Raw genomic sequence first — 25,514 nt, forward strand, 5'->3', positions numbered from 1 at the left:
CTCAAGTCCAAGAAGATAAAGAGGACCCTCAGTATTATGTAGCCTTCAACCATGACAGGAAAAAGCACTCCTGTAGCCTTCAACCCTGACAGGAGAAAACACACCTGGTACTTTTCAGAATGTTTGGGGAAGAGGGGAACCCACCATCTTACTGTTTTGATCCTGCCTTCAATGTTTCCCCCTGAGGCCACATCTGCTTTCCAGCTAGCACAGCACATCTCTAACAAGAGGCAGTCATTTCCTTAAATGCTCCCCCTCAAACCCTCCTTCAGCTGATGCTTAGCAGTGTTCACCTTGAGCAGGCAGGAGATGACACCGTGCAGGTGAAGGGAACATGACAGAGGCCACCACTACTCATCACTTCTCGAGATGGAAAAGCCCTCGGGGTACTCAAGAGAATGAGAAACTTTTTTTCTTTACCACTGATGTTTATTGATTTGTCCAGTTCATAGGGAGCATCCCTTAATGTTCTGCTTTCATGTTTCTGCTTTGTTGCATGGGTGCAGAAAAGAATATTGCAAATTGATCTGTCTTCCCAGCCTTTGTTGGGATTGCACTCCTATTACTTTAGTTTCTCGGGCCTGTCACCGCATGGTCACATTCCAGGGCATATATAATCAGCCTAGCTAAACACGGAGAGTCGAGCTGATTAATTTCTAACATTCTGAGTCCATTGATGGCAGGCCTGTTTGATGATCTTGGCAATAGATGGCCACTTCTGATTGTTTGACCTCTCCCCTTCATCTTGGAGCTGTCTCTTCTAGTACCTGTTTAAGTTGACAGCACGTACATTGTGTCTACATTGTGCTTGAAGAAAACTGTAACGTCCTGGTGCTATGAAAGCCTAGAAGAAGGGCTTTTAAGAGAAACCCATTTCCATTACCAGTTGAACAGCATTTGAGAACCAATCATAGATCCATTAAACAAACAAGAAAAAGACATCATCCATAACCTACAATATTACGCCTGTGCTTTAGAACCTACCCATTCATTCTGATTTAGCTTATGCGTTAATTACGATCAATAGATTTCCACCAGAATGTAAAACTGTATCACAGCTTTTAATTTGTCATTCCACTATTTCCCAGAATTCTGTTATTTTAATTACTTTATATTCTACTCAGTTCTAATAGCTCAGAACAAAAGGGTCATCATCACCATCACCAATATATCTTTTTATAGATACATATAATTTTAGGCATGTCATCCCATTTCTAATGTAATCCTAATATGGGGTTAGACGGGTTTTATTTTTAGTTTTATTATAGAAGGGGAGCCTCTTTAACAACTTCAGAGATGTATTTCATTTATCCTAAAGTATCTTTGGTTGTAAGATAGGTTGGGGTCTATTTATAGAACTAAGTTCTCAAAAATGCACATAATTTACATTCTCGCTCCTAGTTAGAACCTAGTTAGAGAGCTAGTGTAGGTGCACTCGGTAGCCATTTTTTTAAGGTCACACCAATGCTCATCCACCCCACGGGAAAATGGAGGGTTATGAGAACACCAAGGTCACCCAAGGACAAGTCATATATGCATTTAGTTTAATGAATCATACATTTCCTGGATTGAGCACACATTGAATAGCAGATTGAAATGAGAAAAGTCTTGAGTAGAAAGGTAAATACACTGAATATTCAACACAGTACTAGGCAGAGGTCAGCATGTAGAGGTGGGCATATAATTGTACCAAATTATGTCTCCTTTTGAAATGGCACAGGAAAACAGCTCATGTTGTGTTAGTGAAATCACGGAATTTAAGAGCTTCGAGGGACTATGGAGACCATATTCCATACTCCCATTTATAAATGGGACACAGTGGGAAGAGCGAGATGGGACCAGACCTAGCACCTTCTGACACCAACAGTGTTCTTGTCACTGCACGGGGCCATTACCCTTTCCTTCCTGGGTTCCCTGAGCCCCTTCCCTCTTACCCCAGCTCCCTTCATAATTCTTTTCCCATATGTCAACTTGTAAATACTAAATACTGAATGCAAGTTTATAATCTTTTGTGCAAGTTATCGCCTTGAGAGACAATGAAAGGGCATATGGCTCAGTTTCACTGAAATATAAATATATTTTCTTTCAGTTTATGATCAACCTGAGTAGTAAGTTTCACTAATTATGTTTAAAGAATTAATGACTCAAAGTAAGGAAAAATGCTTAAATAGCTTAGTTGTTAGCTTTATACTATGTCATATAAAGTTACATATGAGCTGAACATAATTTAGTGTAGAGAGCCAAACTCTAACATACCTCTTTGTGTCATTTACACTTTAGTTAGTATGCCATAAATTTTAAAATAGAAGGATCTTTAAAAAATAAATGTGCATGTATACATACATATTTGTGTGAATCTCAATTTTCTTTTTTCTTCATTTTACAAAATATTTCAAACACACAGGAGAAAAAGAAGGCACAGCTCTCACCCCTTAACTTGAACAAATGTTTACACTATTCCATATTTGTTTCAGACTTTTTCATTTTATTACAAAGAAATAAAAAACTATAGATACACTTCAAACTGCCTGTGTACCCATATCCTAATGCATTCCTTTTTCTGCCCTCCTCAGAGAAAACCAATTTCTTGAATTTGATGTTTATCATTCTCATAAGTTTTTCTTCCTTTTACTACATAAATAATGTATAATATTGTTTTGCATGTTTAAAATTTTTATAGAAATAGTATCTAAACTGTATGCTATCTTTAACTTGCTTTTTTTTAAACACATCTTTAAGTTTTGAGATTTATCATGAGATAAACGTACTAATACTTTATATTTTAGTGAAGAATTTTATAATTCATTTTTTATATGAATACACAATTTATTTATACTTTCCCCTCTTAGTGAATATTTAAGTTGTTTCCAGTTCTTAACTGTTACATGCAAGACTTCAGCAAGTGTTCTTAAACACATGTCCTTGTACACACTTGCAAGAGCTTCCCTGTAGTGCATTCTTAGCAACAGAAGCTCTGAACTGTAAAGTATGTGTATTTTCAGACTTACTTACTAAATATCACCAAATTGCTCTCTATTGGTGATGCCAATTTTGAAAATTACACTCACACCAACAGTGCATAAGAGTTTACATGGGTCCACATGCTTGCAATGTCAGACTTCTGGACTTTTGTCAACCTGATGGGTAAAAACTTATACCTGACTGTTGTTTTAGTTTGCATCTTCCAAATTACCAGGGACCCTGAGTACTTTTTATATACTTATTTGCCATACAGAATTCCTCTATTATTAATTCATATCCATTGCTTACTTTTCTACTGTATTGTTAGTCTCATTGATTTAGAGTAATTTTATATATTTTGAATGATATTAGTAATAATAATTAACATTTGGGGGGTGTTTACTAAATGTAAGCCATTATTCTTAGGGCTTTACACATAGTAAATGATTTAATCCTCGCAACAACCCCACAACCTGTCAGGTAGGGAAGATCATTATCTTTAAGAATGAAAAAATTGAAGTCAAAAGAGGTTAAATAACTTGCATAAGGTCACACACAATTAATAAGTGATGGAGCCAAGATTCACACCCAGGAATCTGATTCAGGGTGTCATGGTCTTCTGCCTCTCTTTGTTTCAAAGGATGAAAATTCTTCATCAGCTTTATGCATTGCAAATATCTTCTTCCAGGCTGCAGCTTACCTTTTCAATTCATTCCCTGTTGTTCAGAAGTACAGACACATGCACCCATATGTATAAACATGTATGCATGTGTGTATGTGCACATATAATATCTATGTTATATATGTGTCAAATTGTGCTTTTTGTGTCCACCTTAAGAGATACTTCCAAACCCCAAGGCCACAAAAATATTTTCAAATATTTCCTTTTAAAAGTTTTGAGAAATTTTCACTTTTTTTGTGTACAGAATAAAAGATTTAATTTTACATTTTACAATATGGGTAACCACTTGCCCTAGGTATCATTATCTGAATGTTTCCCCAATGATTTGACATATGACTTCTGTCAAATGTCAAGTAGCTATATATGTGTCGATCTGTTCTGAGTTCTCTATTCTATTCCATTGGTCTGTTTGTCCCTATGCCAATACCACACTGACTTATTACTGTAGCTTATAATAATTCTTGATATGTGATAGGCCATGTCTCTCTACTTTATTCTTCTTCTTAAATCATCTTCGACAGATGTAGGATCACACTGTCAAGTTCCATCAAAAATTCTGACAGAATTTTTATTACAATAGCTTTGAATTTATAGATTTGGAATAAGTTAAGATTTTTATTAAATCTTCCCACCCTGGAACATGGTATAATTCTATATTTACTCAAGTCTTTTATGTCCTTAAATAGTGTGTGGTAAAGTTCTTCATAAAAGTAATTTTTCATTTATTCCTATATACTTATATTTATTCCTAACTCACTGATGTTGTTGCTTTTGTAACTGGGAGCTTTTTCCTATTACACTTTGTAATTGGTACTGTTTGATGACCTCTACAATAGATGACTTCTTCTGACAGCTTGACTTTCGCCCTTTACCCCAGCACTGTCTCTTCTAGTACTTTTTCTAAGTTTACAGCACTTACATTCCTTCTACCATACCTTTAAAAGAAACCATAGTATCTTAGCTCTATGAAAGCTCAGGAAAGGATGGAATTTAGGAACACTTCTGATTTTGTGTACTGATCTGTGATTCAACAACTTTAACCCTCTTATTATTTCTAAAAATTATTTGTATATTGTCTTGAATTTTCAATATAGACAATTACATGCCTAGAAATTACATAGTTTTATTTCTTCCTTTTCAGTTCTTATTTCTTAGTTTTTTTCTTGTTTTATTGCATTGGCTATGACTCCAACACAAGGATAACAGAACAGAAAGTGGACATTATTGTTCACAACTTTGATGGAGACATTTCTAAAGTTTTTCCATTGATATTAAGTTTACTGTGAGTGTTTAAAGATAGCCTTTATATTATGCCCTTGTCCTTTTTGGCTAACAATGAGTTCCAAATGCATTCAGTAGCATTTCCTCTTTTACTATCCTCTGAAATATTCATATAAGGCAGCAGTCCCCAACCTTTTTGGGGCCAAGGACTGCTTTCATGGAAGACAATTTTTCCATGGACTGGGGGTGGGGGGGATGGTTTTGGGATGATTCAAGTGCATTACATTTCTTGTGTACCTTATTTCTATTGTTATTACATTGTAATATATAACAATTATACAACTCACCATAATGCAGAGTCAGTGGGAGCCCTGAGCTTATTTTCCTGCAACTAGATGGTCCCATCTGGGGGTGATGGGAGACAGTGACACCCAAAGTGTGTTGCTTATGTCCAGTCTACTCCGTAATCTCATTTTGGTTGCTGTCACTGCAGAAAACCCTGCTTCACAAAGACAGGATGTTGGAAATGGAAGCAGGCTTTTCAGTGCTTTTGTGGCAATCTCAGGATTTTCCTCCTTGAATTTAATCCAGAATGTATGGAGATTTGAAGTTGCCTCAGACATACTTTTAAGGCTACGGTCATTTGTGATCTCAAGCAGTTGATCCACTTCTAGCACGGACAAAGTCAATTCACCTGGTTTATTCACAAATGGGTCGCGGATCCATTCCTTCCCAGTTCGGGGGTCTTTTGTGGTTGGGAAGTAATGCTCAAACTCTTTTGAAAGCTGAGATAGGTGATCATGCACCAGCTGGGGCAAAGAAGGCCCTGGCTCAGTCTCTTTCAAAATCTCTGCTAATTCTTGAAACATGTCAAAAATCCCAATGTTCACTCGTCGCCCCCATAAATCCAGTTTGGCTTTGAATGCAGTCACTTTATCTGCCAACTTGAACACAGCTGTCGTTCTCCCCTGAAGTGACAGATTGAGTTCGTTGAGCAGGTTGAATATGTCACACAAGTAAGCAAGCTTTGTGACCCATTCTGTGTCACTGAAATGTGCTGCCAGTGGTGACTGTTTTTATAAAAGAAATCTCTGGAGAGGCTCTCATAACTCAGAAACTCTGGCCAGTGATCTACCTTTAGAAGCCATCTCACTTCTGTGTATGAGAGAAGACGTGCGCTCTGCGTCCATCTCCTCACAGAGCTGCATGAACAGACGTGGGTTAAGGGCATGTACTTTAATGTGGTTGATAATTTTAATCACATCCTGCAAAACACTGTTAAGTTCAGGTGACACTTTTCAGCTAGCCAGCATTTCTCTATGGATGACACAGTGCATAGGCTCACATTCAGAAGCAACCTCTTTGACCCGTGTAGTGAAACCAGAAAGCTGTCCAGTCATGGCAGCCACTCCGTCCGTGCATATACCGACACAAAATGACGAATTCAGTTTTCCTGATATGTAGTCATTCAAAAACTTGAATAGTGCTGCAGCTGTGGTGTAATATTTTCTTTTAAATGCAGCTTTCTTTTGGTTGGCAGTCTTAGAGTCTTCTGCTGTCTCATCGTTGAGTCTTTCCCCCTTTTCAAAGAAGCTCTCCAGTGATGTTTCTTTTTTACTCATTTTGGCTAGGGTTAGCTCACAGGCTTACCAAAACTATGACTGGGACAAGTGTGCAGTGAGGGAAAGAGGCACGGACAGAAGTGGTAAATAAAATAATGGGCGGGCTGCATGAAGACTAAAGTAAGTGTCAGATTCTGACTTAAAGCCTGCCACCAGATGCAGCCATACAATTGAAGTACATCAACTCACTTGCCACTATAAAGCCTGCCACCAAATGCAGCTTATTTGTCACTTGCCACTCACTGATAGGGTTTTGATATGAGTCTGCAAGCAATTGATTTATTATGGTCTCTGTGCAGTCAAACCTCTCCGCTAATGATAATCTGTATCTGCAGCTGCTCCCCAGTGCTAGCATCATCGCCTCACCTGCACCTCAGATCAGACATTAGAGTCTCATAAGGAGTGCGCAACCTAGATCCCTCGCCTGTGCACTTCACAGTAGGGTTCGCACTCCTATGAGAATCTAATGCCGCTGCTGATCTGACAGGAGGCAGAGCTCAGGCAGTAATGCGAGTGATGGGGAGCGGCTGTAAATACAGATGAAACTTCGCTCGCTCACCCGCCGCTCACCTCCTGCAGTGTGACCCAGTTCCACACTACTGTGAGGTCCTGCTGTGTGGAGCAGTACTGGTCCATGGCCCAGGGGTTGGGGACCCCTGATATAAGGTAAAGATCATCCAGTCCTTAGAGGTATGCTAAAATTCACCTCTGACACTACCTGGGCCTTGTACCAGTTAAGAAGAGATACTTGTGATAGTTATTGATCTATCCGGTTTATTTTTTTCATTAACACTTTTCTAAAAAATTATCCATTTTTCTACGTCTATAATTCACTACCGTAAGTTGTTCACAGTACCCTCTTACTTTAAATCTGCTACATCTACAGTAATAATTCTTTTAATTCTCTTTTTATCTTTTTTTTTTTTTTTTTTTGCAGAGGCTTGACAAAGGTTTGTAGGTACCATTGAGCCTGAGCCCTCCCGCTAAATAATGGTCTCTTTTATTCCAATTTCATAAATTTACTCTTATCTCTACTATATCTCTGACTCTACATTCTTTAAGTTTACTCTTATTCTTAATTGAGCTTTTAGAGTTGAGCACTTATCTCACATATTTTCAATACTCCTTGCTGGCTAGTATATTGAAAGCTCTAACTTTATCTCTATATACAAATATTGCTGTGGCCCACAAATGTAACATGTAGTAATTTCCTTGTCCCTCATATATATTATTACTGTCATTATAATTTCTTCTTCAAAACATGAGTTATTAAGAGGGAGATTAACTGTTACTATATTAACTATATTTATATAATTTCTGATTTAATTTCATTAAGCCAGAGAACATGATCTACATCATATTAATTCCTTGAAATTTGTTGAAAGTTTCCTTAGAAATCAATTTTTGTACATGCTTCATGTGTACTTGAAAATAATGTATATTCTCTGTTGGGCATAAAGAGGGAATTTCTTTCTATATTCATGTTAATATTGTATACTCAATAGATAAATGCATGATAAAAATGTGTAGACATTTCCTACAAAAAGGGCAGATTTATCAAGTTTATCTCATAGTTCTGTCAACTTTTTCTTCGTATATTCTGAGATTATACTGTTAGGTAATACAAAGTCATATTCATTACAACTTCTTGGTGGATTGTTCCTTTTAGTATTATGCAGTGTTCATGATTACACCTATTCGTGTTTCTCTCTTAAATTCTACTTTGTTATTAATATTTCTAGATAAGATTTCTTTGGGTTAGTATTTGCCTATATACTTTTTCCCATCTCTCTACTTTTAACATCTTTGTATGACTTTAGGTTTCTTAAAACTGAATATTAGTTTTGTTTCATTTGGTTTTTATTCCAAGCTCATGTATAACTATAAAATATTCTGACAAATTTCTCTCTCCTTCCCAAACACAGAGACCTTAGCTGGCTGAACTGTCTATTGGAACCACCCCCATATTTGTTGTCCAGTGTTCTACTTTGACGTGTTTTAAACATACACACACACAAAATGAAGATTTTGTTTTAGTCAACAGTTAAGTAAATTTACCAATATATTTTACCAATTTCTATATTAATCAATGTTTCTTTTATCCTATGTCTTTCCTCTGGTGCACTTCTTGTCTTGCTAAGCGCAACCTTTAAAAGTTTTGTGAGTATCAAATTTTCTTAGCCTTGGTATGTCTGAAAAAGTCCTTGTTTTATTTTCACTTTGAATGATATTTTAGCTTATATAAATTATAGATGGACAGACATTTTCCTTGAGCACTTTGAATATAGTAAGTGTCCTCGGGCGCCTAATTTTCCTGATAAGAAATGTCCCTTTAGTCTAATTATCCTTCCTTCAAATTTAATATTTCTTCTCTTCCTTGTAGTTTCTAAAATTTTCTTTAAATCCTTGATGTTCTGCAGACTGAAGAGGACTGTGCCTAGACATGGGTTTATATTTATTTATGTACCTCTGTTCTTGGAGTATATTTTGATCTGATTACTCTGGCCTTTATTCAGTACTGAAAATTATCAGCTACTATCTCTTGAAATATTGCTTGTTCACCTTTCTTTCCTCTTCTTCTAGTAATCAGATTAGATGTATGTTAAGCTTCTCAATCCATCCTTCATGTCTCTTTTCTGCTTTGTTTAAATATTCTTAATTTTTTATTTCTCTTTCCTGCATTCTGGGTGACCATCACTGTATTGAATTTCAATATGGTAATTACCTCATCACTTGTGTTATCTATCTAGTTTATCTCACCTACTGAGTGTCTTACTCTGATAACAGTTTTACTTCTAATTTTGAAATCGATTCTTTTTCACATTCAACCTTTCTTATTTTCTTTCTGCCTATTCTTATGTAAAATCACATTTCTTATGGCTATTATTTCATCCCTAATTAGTATAACCTTGCTAAAATTATTTATTTAAAGAGTTATTCTGGCTATAACATAAAATTAATTTTATTTGAATAAATTAATTTTCTGATGGTTGGTTTGTTGGCTATCTTCCCTAGCCTTTGGTTTCTTGGTTTGACTTGAAATTTAGCTTTTGAGGTTTTTAAGTGAGAGGATGTTCATAATTGCTCTGTCCTCACTCCACTCCTCTGAGTTCACCACTCTCTGAGTTATCTGCCTCTCATCTCCTATAGCCACAGTTCAGAACCTGGTTTGGCAAAAGCACTTTGAGATTCCTACCCCTTGGTGATTTAGGGGCATTAAAGCAAAAATATCAGGCAAAAAGGAATTTGGTTTAGTTCAGGATCTCAAGACTCTAAGTCCCCTATCTACAAACCCCTAGGTTTGTAGATTCTTTAAAGCTGTAGTCCTAGCAGTAGCTGGCAGCATTTTTTTTAGCCTTCTTTCACAAGTGAGTGTTTGAGTAGATGAAACCACACTTTTGCTTTTGGCTTCCAGCAGTAAGCCTGGATCCAATCCCCCACCCTTCCCCTGAACACTTTTAGTCCTGGCCGGAGTCAAACTCTCAGCCACCACTACTTGCTTCTCAGCCTAAAGCCCAACAGGCATGGGTTTCATTCAACCCTACACATCACTTTAGGCAGCTGTTGTATCTCTGACCCACAGATTGTTTGTCTTGTTTTGAGATTAGTTGTATTTTTTTGGTTTTGTTTTTTATAGCTTACATACAATGGTTAAGTGTATACACATCATCATTATGAGGATGGGCCACAACATGAACTTATTCTGCTATCTTGACCTTATGAGGATGGGCCTCAGCATGAACTCATTCTGCCATCTTGACCTGTGGTCCCAGATTCATGTTTATAACCCACTACAAAGTATTCAACATGAGGGCAGGGCCCCATGAGGCTGATTCACTACCATATCCCTTATAGTAGGTGTCAATAAAGATGTGTTGAATAAAAGAATAAATACAATTTTTTCAGTTTCAGTTTTCTCAGTAGACTACACGATCTTGAGGGTAGAACCCATGTCTGATCTATCATACTGCCTAGTTTAGTACCCTGCATGTTGCCAATATTTCAACACATTTCTCCTATTGATTTTCTATACAGCAAAAAGGAGTGATGTCCAGATACATACAGTGTTGCTTTAAAGGATTAAAATCATCCTCTGAGTTGTTTTATAAGATGTTGTTCTTCATTTTAAACTATACTTTAAAAAAATGAATGCTCCTGGGCTTCCCTGGTGGCGCAGTGGTTTCAGAGTCCGCCTGCCGATGCAGAGGACACGGGTTCGTGCCCCGGTCTGGGAAGATCCCACATGCTGCAGAGCGGCTAGGGCCCGCGTCCGGAGCCTGTGCTCTGCAACTGGAGAGGCCACAGCAGTGAGAGGCCTGCATACCGCACAAAAAAAAAAAAAAAAAAGAATGCTCCTTAATGAAAACTGTTTCATGCAAAAGTAGAGAGGGTCATGGGGAAGTGGGATATTTTCACTAGAATAATGTAAAAGTGGGACATTGTCTGAGTTTAATTAATCAAGAAATCAAATGAAAAACCTTTTCCTGTTATCTTACAACAATATCAGGGACCAAATGCAGAGAGAATGCTAAGTGAACACAATTCCTGTAGCTGAAATAACATTTTTCATACCACATACCAAAGGACAAGGGGACAAAGAAAATGTCGTTGTTGATTAATTACCTTTGGAACCAGGCTCAGCACGAGGAAAGAATATAGGCTAGTGATAAAGCTACAGGTCTACTCTTTGTCCCCTCTGCCCTCCCAAGAAACGATTCTCTGGTTTTCTGAGAGACAAGTGCACTTAGGTGCTTTAAACCATGATATCCATAAAGAAGAGACATTTCCATATATTTTCAAAATGAATTCACAACCTCCCAATCGACAACCTCTTCATTCCTATATATATTGAGTACCTACTGTATGCCAGGCACTCTGGTAGTTACAGAAGAATTAGAAAACAATCCACTGCAGGGAACAAGCTATACTCAGACAAACCCTTCCACTTAGGCAGTACTTTGATAAGCACTGCAGGTAAGGGAGGAGCAGGTCCAGGGGAGAATGATGCCCAAGACTTCATGAGGAGGCTAGAAATTCAAAGGTCTTCAAGGTTGGGTAGGATTCCTATGGAAGACACTTAATATCTCTAGGCCTTGGTTTCCTTATCTGTTAAGTGAGGGATGTGGGTTAAATAATTTTATTACGTTTCTTTCCAGTTGAAACATTAACTGGTTCTCTTCTGTACTCTCCACAACAACTGATGTCCCTCTGTGGGGCATTTGTAACCTAGTAAACAACCTCCGCTGTCTAGAAACTCGTTTAGAACAGAGTGAGAAACTTCAGAGACCCGCCTCCAGACAAAGAGAAACTTCTCTCCTCTTGCAGAAGGTCTGACTCCTAGAAGCGAAGTCTGAGAGAAAAGCAGGATTATCCAGAGCACCCTGAAGAACTAAAAATGGGATCCCAACAGGCCAATGAGGCACAGTAAGTCAGCCCAGAGCAGCACAGAAGCACACTTTCAACTATGTAGGTTGAACACTTGCTTCAAATCTCTGGCTCTGATATGGCTGCATGGAAGGTGCCGTCTGAAGAAAAATGGCATTCAAGATTGACAACTGATTAATATACAAGCTTGATTATATGCAAATCATCACTTTCTGTGGACTTAATTATACATGTTACATCAGATCACAATTAACACATGTATTTAAAATAAATGTATATTTAATTGATATGCATATTTATAAAATGAATATTTACATTTACACGTTGTCTTTTTTTTTAATTGGGGGTGAATTTCTTTCCTTACAGAAGTAAGATGTTCGGAGGCCCCATCATGAACTAAGACAGAAACAAAGGAATGAGAAGTTGTCTTTGATATGTGTAGTAGAGAAAGCAATGAGCTAGCAGTCAGAAAGCCTGATTTCAGGCCTGGCCCTGCCCCATGCTGTGTGACTTTTACCTCTGGGTCTCAGTTTCTACATCTGTGAAAAGAAAGGCCAGACAGACAACTTCTAAGCTACCTTCTAGTTCTACGATTCTATTATAAGCTCACAGAACAACTCCACCCTTCAATTTAGTCTGTCGAAGTGACTGGACTCCAACCACTGATGGCCCAGAGTCTCTCTGATGGAAATTAATGTGCCTAAAAATTGTACTCATAAGATTCCAGAATTATTCTGGAGCCTGAGCAGCCCCATCCAAGCCCACAACACTCAGAGGGCAGCAGTCTTGAGAACTGACTATATATAAACACATCTGTGGAACAAGAAGGGCATGGAGAGTTCATCAGCAGAGGGCAGGACCCTCAGGGAGTAGACTCCAGGCTGGTCCATTTCTGAAGGAAGAGAAAAGGAGGAATTGGATAATGTGTAGGCCTTGTGGCTCTACGAAGAACAGCTTAAAAAAAAATACAATGGGCAAATATATAACCTCCATGCCCTTTGGCAGACAAAATTACACAGAAAAAAACAAATGAACTCCACTTTCACCATTAATAAGGTCGTTCTCAGTCTTTCACAAGTAAAGTGACTTGTCATAAAATATTCTACAGGCCAAATGATTAAGAAGACTGTACTCCCCGAAAAGCTCCTCAGTATACTATGGTTTGGGATATTTCTTGGCAGCATGGTGAAGTGAAAAGAGCCAGAAGACCTGGGGTATGCCTCTGTTCCACTCCCAGCTAGGTGGCAACCTTGAATAAGTTGCCTTTTTCCTTCCTGACCTATCTTCCCTCCTTCAACTACTTTCCTTTTTGGAAAATGTAACTTAGCCCTCATCAAACAAATGAATCCAAGAACTGTCCCAGACTCAATACAAGAATTTCAAACACGAATAAAACATAATATCCAAGGAGATTATAATCCAATGAAGGAGACAGTGGTATATACAACTAACTACAATGCAAAGAGAGAACAGCTACCTCAGCAGTATGGATGGTGTTTAGGGAGAGAAAGGAAGAAACAAGTTAACTTACCATGGGAAGAGCTGTTTACAGAGTTGTGTCTTTAAGAAAGAATATCTTTTCAAAGAAGCTAGGGGGAAATATGTCAATACAGTACGAGAAGTAGTTATTTTTTTTGTCTTCTAGACTTCACTGATCTGCCCACAATGCTTCTACGACTGACTGGGCAGCCGGCATCTTCCCTCTGCTCCTGGGTATATCTAGAAAACAAACTGTGCTGGGGCCTCCAAAGCAGTCCCTCTCTGCACACCACCCTACTGCCTAAAGGGATTCAACCCTTGACCCAGCTCTTTCGTTGCTTGCTGAAATGCATCAGACTCACTAGGTATACAGAGACTTTTTTCATGACAACTGCCTACACACAATGAAATTTGCATTTTAGCCACAAAGCCAGGCAACCCTTAGGCCACTGTCCATGTTGTGGAAATGGGGCTTACAAATCAAAAGAACCTTAATAACAAATTGTATTGATCAGTTGAAACCTACATGTTACTAACTGGCATGGCCTCCAGAAAAGTACCGCACCGAAGTTCATACACACATGCGTGCACACACAGCATTTCACTGTGTGTTACCACACATGCATTTCATCTGGGTAATAGCGCCTTGTGCAAGCAGATGAGGGAGAAAGAGACTTTAAAGGATGGACTCCTATTGTTCCACCAAACAACTTAAAATGGATCGAAGCCTCAGAGGAGAGAAAAACAAAGCCAGCTCTCTGAGGCTTTCTGTCTACCCCTTCAGATAATCACTGGCATCCCAGGCAATACCTAGAAAAGTATTAAAATTTGAGTAACACTGGTTTACTTGTTTATATGCATCCCCATAGAATCCCCCACCACGTCTACAAAAGCTTCAAAGGCTCTACAATGAGACCCGTCAGGATGTGAGGAGAGGGAGAAAGAAAGACACTCTCAAGTGTTTGGAGACCCAGCCTGGGCATGCAGGCTCTCAGGCATCTGGTTACCCCTGCCTGACACCGCGCCTGCGATTTCAGACTGTTTAATTAATTCTGATAATACCACATCGCAGGTGCTGCAGGAATTATGTTAATTTAAGATCACATCTTAACCAATTCCCACAGGTTTCATTCGAACCTAATAAATGAAATAATCTCCACCATGAGCGCCTTGCTTACCTAATTAGGCATGGGGTGACAAAGCAGTCACACTTGGGGTACATCAGTGCCACTGGTCACCTTCAAAAGCATAACTGTGACCTGCCTACGGGCATCTTCCCCAGGCTTCTATCAGACATAGATGAAAGCCAAGCAAATAAGGAATCACACTGCCCTTTCTTTACCAGCAACCCTGCTTTTTTTCCTCTCATTTAATTTATTTTCTTGTCTTTTTAAACATTTCTATACTGCTGGATCCTACAAAATCTCACCATGTTTAAACTAAACCAAACTTTAGTTCTAATTTCATATTACTTCAGTTAACAAATACCGTAAAAGTCAGGTTATTTTTAACCAATGGGTACTTTCTAACCAGTGTGTTCTTTCCTCATTGATGAGGCATTAAAGGGTACTGTCTAATTTTACCTGAACCAGTAGTGACATAAATGCCATCATGCCTCTCCTCATCGCTCACTCCCCACACGTTCACCATCAGAAACTCGCCTTCTATTGGGTACAAAGCAGCCTGGAATGCCCTCACCCCAGCCCCTGAATGGCTCACCCCCCACTTCTTTCATGTCCATGTTCAAGAATCACCCCATCATCAAGGTCTTTCCTGACCAGCCAAATAAAAGAGTAACCCCATCCCTACAAGCTGCACCCTGCCTCTCGACACAAAATGAAGACTTGGCTACTGCAGTACCTGGCTGATTTGAATAGCGTAGACCAAGGCTTATTAATCCTGCTCAGGCTGGGGAGCTCTGCAGTCAATGTGTCCCCACTTCCTAACCAAGATCCTAATTCATTTGGTCCAGTGAGGGCTCCAGACATCAGTATGTATTAAATCTCTCCCAGACAGGAGTGGAGAACCTCTGATGCCAAGAGTTAAATGGACTTAGGCCTGAGGAGTCACTTAATAGGGATGGTCTAGTTTGGGTATCTAACCTGATCAAATAGATCAATTATTTCCCTAATCCTCAGTGGATTGAGGCAAAGGTTATATTCACTTCACTTCATTCTACATAGACCCCACCATCAGAGCCCCCCGGTGGAAAGAATTTCTCCTAATTCCTGGGTCCTAGCCTGGCTTCCCAGTGGTCAGTGAACACTAAGTGACATCTGGCCAGTGGGTATTTTCCTTCCCCTAATGTCAAAGCTCACTCAGACTGAATAAACTGAGACAAGATATAAAAACATGGTCTCTGGCCCTCAGATGCCTTGTTGTGGAGGAAAAATACAGAAAAGGGAAAGTCACACTAAAGACTTTCTGGGTAACCTCAGGGTTTTGAAGTGCCCCTCTCTCTCACTGCTAAGATCTGTGTCTCTCCTGCCTTGGCTCACACTCTGATTCTCCCTGCTCCTTCCCCCAGCATACCTGAAGTGGGATCTGACAGAGAAAGGCAGCCTTTACTAGACATAGGACCCCAAACGCTGGTTTTCCACCAGGGAGAAGGTTGTCAGAGGGGGTGCACTCATCGAGAGAGAGAGCGAGAGCGAGAGAGAGCGAGAGAGAGCGAGAGAGAGCGAGAGAGAGAGAGAGAGCTTGAGAGAGCTTGAGAGAGCGAGAGAGAGCGAGAGAGAGCGAGAGAGAGCGAGAGAGAGAGAGAGAGCTTGAGAGAGCTTGAGAGAGCGAGAGAGAGCGAGAGAGAGCGAGAGAGAGCGAGAGAGAGCGAGAGAGAGAGAGAGAGAGAGAGAGAGAAAGAGAGAAAGAGCGCTGTGCCCTCCTGGAGGGTGCTGAACTGGGGCCAGCGTGGCCCCCTTTCCACACTACTGATAGGAGCACTGCCCAGGTGGCCCAGCTCTCAACTTTCTAGATTCAGCTGGCTTCTCCTATTTTCCATTTTCTGAGCTTGGCTTTGAACAAAAGTTAAATCTCCAAAACTCAGAGGGGAAACCCAGAAAACACTGCCAGGTTTTTCTAACCCCTGCTTGAAATAATCAAACCCCCAGCGTATGCCCGGACTCAGCCAATGCTGGCTCAGCCACCGGCCCCAGCCTCGCTAAAAAATTCATAAACCACAGAACAGCTGGGCCACAGTCTGCTTTCAGAGCAAAGCATCCTCTGTCAGGTTTTCATCTAGGCACTACTGAAGAACTAAGTATTTATTCCTGACAGAGACTTGAAAGGGGAAATCTTACTGGCTGTCTGCTCAGTCACATGAGGACAGATTTGATGGGAATCCCATGCATGTTCCAACTAGATAAAAGATATTATTCATTCCTAAAATGTCTTCAGAGACTCCATTAATGGAGAAATTCCAAGTGACAGAAATAACCAAAAAAATCCCCTAATATCAACATACAACTGCATTAGGATGGATCAGGGAAAGGAATGCTTAATATTTAGGCCCTCCCTAAAATCATGTTTCTTTCCTTTTCATCACGAAAGATAAGAACTGGCTAGGGAAAGTAACAGGGGAAAAAGATGCCCCCTGGAAAACATATGGGACCAGTTAAACATTCCTTTTCCCTAAAAGGAGAGATTTCATTTGGAAGTTGCCATATTTTGACAATTTCTATGGAGACTTATCCTCCCGTGAATTTCCTCGGTCATGACAGGCTGTGGTAAATGGAAAAGATATCTTATTATTAGGCCTCAATATTCTATGTGTGGGTATATGCAGCTTAAATAGGCAATTAAAAATTTTTTTTAACTTTATGCTTTCTCCAAAGACTATATCTAAGGAAGACTATGGAGAAGCCAAACCCCTGAAATCCAATGGGGACCCCAAATCAAGATTCTCAGATTCAGGGAAACCATTTTTTTCTGATATGATTCTTTTTTTTTTTTTTTTTTACAATGAAAGCGAGTTTTTGTGCCCTCACACCGATCACAACTCTGTTAACTACATCCATACAGTTGACAGCTGTAGTACAATAACAATGACTGCTTATACTGGTGCTCTCTAAGTCCTTCAAGACTCTTCATAGTTGTAACAATGAGATAGTGTTCTGTGTTTTTGTATTCTCAGTCTTTGTAACCAAATTATTTAGTGATAATATACAATGTAATCCTAAGTTAATTGCCTTTAATTTCATTTTCCTTATATGCTAGATAATGTGTCCGACTCAGGAAATATTGAATGGATGGATGGATGGATGGATGGGAGGAAGGGAGGGAGGGAGAGAGGGAGTTTTCTACAACCTAGAAATATACTTCCTGCCTTAGATAAACTAGCTCAGGGGAAAGCTGGTTAACTCATGTATCAAAGATTCCATTCCCCATTTTCATATTTCTAGTAACCCACATAAATTCATTGTTTATATTTACAATCTACAGAACAGCCCTAATAGAAATAAAAGGTGAACTGAGCAGGGCACAAGATTTAAATAAGACCGGCCCCAGGCTGAATACAACAGATAATGCTTTGCATTTGTATCAGACTTTCCTGTTTGATTCAAGACATCTTCACGAACACTCCTCTGGATCCTCATCACAATCCCGTGAGACAGATGTGGCAGGTAAATCATTGCCATGTTCAGATGAGGCAGCAGAGGCTGAGAGAAGTTAAATACCTCACCAACACACATGGCTGGTTTGATGCGACCTGAATTAGATGCAAGAATCGGTTCAGCCCAGTAATCTTCTCCATCCTGAGGAAGTTCTCAGGTAAATTAGAGAGTATGCCCTCTGACCAGGAATAAAAATACTGGTTTTGAGCACCAACTGAGAAGTCTATAGAATGTGAGGCACACATAAAGTCGACCAATTTTCCAGAATTAAGATAACATCATCTCCTTGCTTACTCCTCCCCAAGCCATGGTTCTCGCTCTTTCCCATCTGCTTCCCTCTTCCTCTTTCCCCATCGTCCCAAATTCTTCTATGAAGTGTTCTCAGTTACTCTAATCCAGACACTTCTTCCTCCTTCAAACTCTTACAGTTTGTACCTCTCCTGGCACTTGTCTCATGTAATTTGGTCACATCTCTCACCTAGCTGTCTTGAATTTTCCTTTACACCTTGAATTGTCATACCTATAACAGTAAGTATGCCCACAAATAGACTCTACTTCCTCCAGCACAAGGAGGTCATGGAGTGGACAGCTGTTGTTTCCAGGACATAACTGATTACTTCTATCTTGACTAGTCCCCAAGCCCCCTTGTCCTGGTAATTGCATTCTTGAGAATCATCCCACTCCACTCTCAGACCCTGTGGCTTGGGAGTGGCCAAAACCTTTGTCCTGCCCCAGGAATGGATACACGATCCAACCAACCTATAAGGCTCAATTCTGAGATTTGTGATGGCAGTGGAAAGTAGAAGCTTGATTTCTGCTGAGACTGCCAACAGGGAAAATGACGTAAGGCTGGAGGTGCTGAGAGCCCCATGTGGAGCCTGAGTCTGAATCCAGAATGGAAAAAGCAGAACCAAGGGATGAGCAATTCCAGGTCCTGATGAGAACATTTGAGTCACTGGATCCAGCTAGACCTAACCCCTGGACTTTTAGGGGTACACAAACTATGTGTTTCCTTTGTTTTAAGTCTGTTGAAATTGGGTTCAGTTAGGGTCCCCTCATTTCTTTATGGGAGAATCTTTGGAGGGCAATTTGATTAGGAAAGAGACTGTGGAACTTTCTGGGAACTGAGCATGCATAGCAATCTTGTTTATTACAGCTCAATAAAAATAGGAAGATTTTTAAGATGGTTTTAGTCACACTTTACAGAAGATTGAGAAACATTCCACTGTCCACAGCAAAGGCAAAGAATATTATATAAAGGTATGTTAATATGTTAGTCATGAAAATCATTATGACTTTTCTTCATCAATTCTTGGATTCACATTATTCTCAGATTGTAACATTCCTGAAATCAGAATGTGTCATATAATCAAAGGGATCATACAATCCCTGGGCTTGAATTGAAGTTGAATTCTTCCAGAGAGGACTGGCATTTCTTTCTGCCAATCAGAGTTATCTGAGCCTACTGGGAATTAATTTTTCTAAGTATTTGGACCACACCACCAGTACTTGTAGCTCAGATTCTCAGAGAGATTTGGGTTTTATTCCCTCTGCAGATGTCCAAAGCTGAGACATGCAGGTTTCCTAGCTGGCCCTTCCAGAGAATTTTCCTTTATCCTTTCACTGAGTGAGTAGCTCTTTGGTATCCTGCCTTTAGGTAGGGGTCTCCTAGTAAACTTCCTATCTTGAATACTTTTTCTTTATGCCAAGTTGTAAATAAAATAATGGTACCCTTTACAATAGATGGCATCTTGACTTTTGTGAATTATGGTTTTATTATTAAAATTAGACTTGGCTTGGGAAAGCAATGGTGATTACAGAGTCCCTTGAATTACCTCCTAGATGCTTCCACTGGATGTCTTTCTCTCACTGGAAACCAGAGTCTGGACTAATAGAGACCATGTTGTAAACATCTTCCTAAGCCTCACTGAGTCTAGAATAAGGCCAGGAACATAGTAGTTGCTCAATAAATAATCGTTTAGTTTCTGAATTAGCTACATTAGTGACTGATTAAAGTTTTATGAACCTAAATGCAACTGAAGAGGCAGAGGAAAATGCACCAGGGTAGTTCTTGGGCTGAGTGCCTTCTAAACGTTAGCTCAAGATGTGGTCCTATTAAAAGGGGCTCTCCCTTCAGAAAAGCCCAATTAAACATCTGTCAATATTATGTCACACTGCTGGGAGCAGGAGTACCCACATGTTTGGAGGCACTAGATGCTGCAATTAAAGTGGTTTTCTGCCATTTCATTTGAACTTTACTGGATACATAGGTAGCCTTCTAAGTACCTACTTTGGTTAACACTGGTTTAAGTACCAAATGAGATTTCTTTTCATTCAATTGAGCTTCCAGAAATGCCACAAAATTACTCTCCAGCATTACAGAAAATGATTCCTGAGAAGGTTGAACAAGATGTAACCTTTCACCCTCTAACTCTATTACCACTGAGGTGAAACCTTTGTTAAATCCAGATTTATAACCCTTTTCAGTTCATATTGCCCGGTGAGTCTGCAAGCATGGAGCCTACATTTGTTGCCAGATAGAAAACATTTGCTTAGTGAATTTTCTTGGTCTTTATCTCCTTTCTCTTGAGGATTGTTAGAAAATATAGCATTGACTCCCGGTCTCTCTCTTTCCCCTCAAAGCCTCTTGCCGTATAACAAGATTGTTAAAGACAAATTGCTAACCATCCCTCTTATACACACACCTCATTAAATTGGTTGCACAATTTTCTTTCATTCTTTCTCTAGGGCTGCTAAAGGAATATAGCCATTTATAATAACTGCCACTGTTGAATGTAACTGCTGGGTTCAGGTAAGAGTATGTGTACACTCTTTGTTTTGCAAAAGACTTTCTTTCAGGTACGAGTAACTTAGTTCTGTTTCCTTAGATGAATGATTGGCATATTAGAAAACCTGAGGTCACCTGGGGTTCAGGTTGGTTTTTAATGAATTCTGTTGAAATTCCAAGAATTACATGAGAGACTTCTGAGTGGGCACATCTTACAGGTGATTTGTCATCATCATCCTCATGGTCAGCATTATTGAAAAACTAACGTAAAAGGACACGAGTAGCCTCCCTCACTACCTCAGCTCACCCAAATGAGAATTCAAAAACAGCACATATGTTAGGCAGGACACATGCCCACAAGTCAGAAGATCTTGACTGTTTTATGGTCTTTGAGCCTCAATTTCCCCATGTATGAAATGAAAATAAAAATACTCTCCAATCTACCTAACAGGGATTCGACAACGATTCCAAATAATAATTGGTGTGGAAGTGCTTTGAAAAGTATAAAGCAGCAAACATGTGGAAGGTATTATTATCGGCATATTAGTAGACTCTCACACAATTAAGCAAACAGTATCTTCTATGTGACGTGGGGAATCAGATTAAAAAAAGAACAGGAAGGGAAGAAAGCCAGTAGCAAAGTGCTTGCTGGGACTCTTGGAGGCTCCAGAACCCAATTTTGAACATCACAGCCCATAACAATCAAGGCCCTCTGCAAAGCTCAGAGCCTAGTAAAAATATCAGGTCATCAGCTAAGCCACATGCCAGGATGGTCATAGAAACAAAAACAATAACTGCAGTTTATGAGAGGGAATAACCTCAAAACCCAACCATGGTAAATGCAGGGACCCTGACTGATGAACACTGCAGTACGAAAATAAGGACGTTCAGCCCAGTAACTGGCCTTCCCTGGCCTTGCCCACTGGCCAGCACTGAAGCCCTTCAATCACCCTCTCAGCTCTGCCCTGCGCCTGAGCCAGTGTCCCCATGCCTGACAGCAATTTGGGAGCCCTGCCTGACTAGACAGTGAGGCTGGAGCTAGCCTTGCTGCCCTGGAGTCCCACACAACCACAGACTCACCCAACAGTGGCCCTCCCCAAATCTTAACACAGTTGTCTTCCATGTGTTTGTTACTGAAGCCACACCATGGGCCTAACCCAACCAAGGCCAAGTTTGCTACATTCTTTGGACAATCCTATTAAGGCCAGCCTGGAGCTTGTTCGGCCCCGTGGCAGAGCCCACCTTTTCCAGGCCCACTGCGCCTGTCCTCCTCAACTCACCAATTATGTGACCTTGGCCCACCACCAGCATGGTCTATGCTTGGAAGAGCCCACAGCCACTCTTCTCGGACAATGGAATTTTGTAAGCAACTGTATTAGTGTGGAAATCCCCTGCTCTTAAGAGTCAGAAAGCCCGGGTTTAATTCTCAAACCCTACCATTTACAAACCGGTGGAATTCTGGGTGAGTGCCTCTCCAAATTTCATTATCTTCCCTTGAAAAAGTAGATTAACAGGACCTTTCAACAGAGCTATCCTCAGGTTGAGTGAAAACACTATGTGAACTATAAGATGCTTTAAAACTTAAGGGTTGTTTTTTTCAGTTGTCCAGAAGTAAAAGAGGTAGAAATTACATTATTGGAATCGAGGCTCTCAATAAAAGATTCGTCAAATGATTATGAATGAATAAAACCTGTATTTCACATTTTTTATATAAAAGCTATAAACTGGGTTAAATATACAATTAATCTCAAAAGAGATCTCTAGAGAACTAAGACCCTAAAAGTGACTTAAACTTTTTTTAAGAAAAACCTTCTTACATACAATGGTAACTACCTCTTCCTCTAAAGCCCAATTGTCAACACCTATTGTCGACCACTGTCACTCTGTGATCTACTTTTATGGCAATTACCTCCTAACTGGTCTCCCTGGCTGTGGTTGGGCTGGTGAGGCCCACAGGCAGGGGAGGCTGCCAGGGTTGTGAGTCATAAGTTGCAATAAACCAGAGTAACAGATAGGTTGGAGCCAGCCAAAGAAGTGGCCGGAAGAGGAATGCCAATCATGAGGCTAACATCAGGCTGGGGGAGGGGAAAACCAGGAACATCAGCACTGAGGGAGCAATCAAAGCAGGACAGGAAGTCAGGCTGCATTGGTTCAACACACAAAACATGGGACTGAGCAGACGTGGGTGGCTGAGGCAAACAAGGAGTACCAGTTTCACAACCCCTAGTCCTGAGACCATGTCACAGGAGCCTCAGTTAGATGCTTTTGAAGGCCTTCACACCACCTTTCCCCAGGGAAAACTGTCTGCCTCTTGCAGTGGGTCAGCAAGCAGCCCTCTGACATCACCCGTTCTCTAATCTACAGCTGTCCTGTGTTCACCTTACCAACTCAAGGTCTGCTTTGCTCACAACCCGCTTTGGCACCAAAGCTTCCAGTGCCTTACTCTGGCCCCTTAGACAAATTCCACTCTCCTGCCCTAGCGCTCGAGGTTTCCACATCAGGCCCCAAATGACCTACCATCCTTTTCTCCATCATCCCACAATCGCATATCTTCTATTCCAGGCATTTGTTCCCCAAGTCATCTGATTCCTTCCCATTTCCATGCTTTTCTCACATCATTCCCCACATCAAGAAAACCATTTCCCTTCTCTCTACCTCTCCAGATTCTTGACTGCTCTTCAAGACCCAATGAAAAACCCTCCTTCCCCATGACATATTCCAGGATTGTTGCACCTACAGTTGTTAGCTCTCCTCTGAATTCCTATAGCGCCAGCCCTGTTAGCACTTCGGGATAAAAGTCTCCCGTATGATGACGTTGAACTGTTATCTTTTATCATTACTATTATTAATTTTCCTGTTTACAGGTTATTAATGCAAATCTTGTCATTATTTTTTGTATTCCTAAGTGACTAAGAATGCTGCTTCAATTATAGGAAGCCCTTAATAAATATGCATTAATTGCTCTATTGAAACTGTTGGCTTTATGCTTACTCTAAAGGCTTCCTTCTGTGTCCTCAGAAACCTAATTCTAAGGCAAGAAGTCTCATTGTAGGGGAGACCTTCAAGATGGTGTAGGAGTAAGATGTGGAGATCATCTTCCTCCCCACAAATACATCGGAAATACATCTACATGTGGAACAACTCCTACAGAACACCTACGGAACGCTGTTAGAAGACCTCAGACTTCCCAAAAGGCAAGAAACTCCCCACATACCTGGGTAGGGCAAAAGAAAAAAGAAAAAACAGAGACAAAAGAATAGGGACAGGACCTGCACGTCTGGGAGGGAGCTGTGAAGGAGGAAAGGCTTCCACACACTAGGGAGCCCCTTCACTGGAGGAGACGCGGGGCAGGGGGGCATAGGGGAAGCTTTGGAGCCACGGAGGAGAGCACAGCAATGGAGGTGCAGAGGGCAAAGCGAAAAGATTCCCGCACAGAGGATTGGTGCTGACCAGCGCTCACCAGCCCGAGAGGCTTGTCTGCTCACCTGCCGGGACGGGTGGGGGCTGGGAGCTGAGGCTTGGGCTTCAGAGGTTGGATCCCAGGGAGAGGACTGGGGTTGGCTGCGTGAACACAGCCTGAAGGGGGCTAGTATGCCACAGCTAGCCGGGAGGGAGTCTTGGAAAAAGTCTGGACCTGCCAGAGAGGCAAGAGACCATTGTTTTGGGGTGTGCAAGGAGAGGGGATTCAGGGCACCGCCCAAGTGAGCTCGAGACCAGCGCGAGCCGCGGCTATCAGCACGAACACCAGAAACGGGCATGAGACGCTAAGGCTGGTGCTGCAGCCACCAAGAAGCCTGTGTGCAAGCACAGGTCACTAACCACACCTCCCCTCCTGGGAGCGTGTGGAGCCCGCCACTGCCAGGGTCCCGGGATCCAGAGCCAACTTCCCCAGGAGAACACACGGAGCACCTCAGGCTGGTGCAACGTCACGCTGGCCTCTGCCGCCGCAGGCTTGCCCCGCACTCCGTACCCCTCCCTCCCCACCCCGCCTGAGTGAGCCAGAGCCCCTGAATCAGCTGCTCCTTTAATCCTGTCCTGTCTGAGCAAAGAACAGACACCAGAGGGCGACCTCAAAGGCGGGGCCAAATCCAAAGCTGAACCCCAGGAGCTGTGACAACAAACAAGAGAAAGGGAAATTTCTCCCAGCAGCCTCAGGAGCAACGGATTAAACCTCCACAATCAACTTGAGGTACTCTGCATCTCTGGAATACCTGAATAGACAATAAATCATCCCAAAATTGCAGCGGTGGGTTTTCAGAGCAACTGTAGGCTTGGGGTTTGCTTTCTGCATCTAATTTGTTTCTGGTTTCATGTTTATCTTAGTTCAGTATTTAGAGTTTATTATCACTGGTAGATTTGTTTATTGATTTGGTTACTCTTCTGCCTTTTTTTTTTTAATATAGATCTATTTCTTTCCTTTTTCTCTTTTTGTGAGTGTGTATGTGTAAGCTTCTTTGGGTGATACTGTCTGTATAACTTTGCTTTTACAATTTGTCCTAGGGCTCTGTCCGCCCATTTTTGTTGTTGTTATGTTTTCTTGCTTTTTTTTTTTTTTTTTTGGATAGTTTTTAGCACTTGTTATCATTGGTGGATTTGTTTTTTGGTTTGGTTGCTCTCTTCTTTCATTCTTTCTTTTTTCTTCTTTTTTTATTACTTTTTAATTTTATTTTAAATAATTATTTTTTGATAACGTTTTTTTTTCTTTCTTTCTTTCTTCTTTCTCCCTTTTCTTCAGAGCCATGTGGCTGACAAGAGTCTTGGTGCTC

The sequence above is a fragment of the Delphinapterus leucas genome, chromosome 13 (assembly GCF_059928025.1).
Source record: "Delphinapterus leucas isolate spDelLeu-1000000601 "Yukka" chromosome 13, BTC_Dleu_Yukka2, whole genome shotgun sequence".
In the NCBI taxonomy this organism is placed as follows: Eukaryota; Metazoa; Chordata; class Mammalia; order Artiodactyla; family Monodontidae; genus Delphinapterus; species Delphinapterus leucas.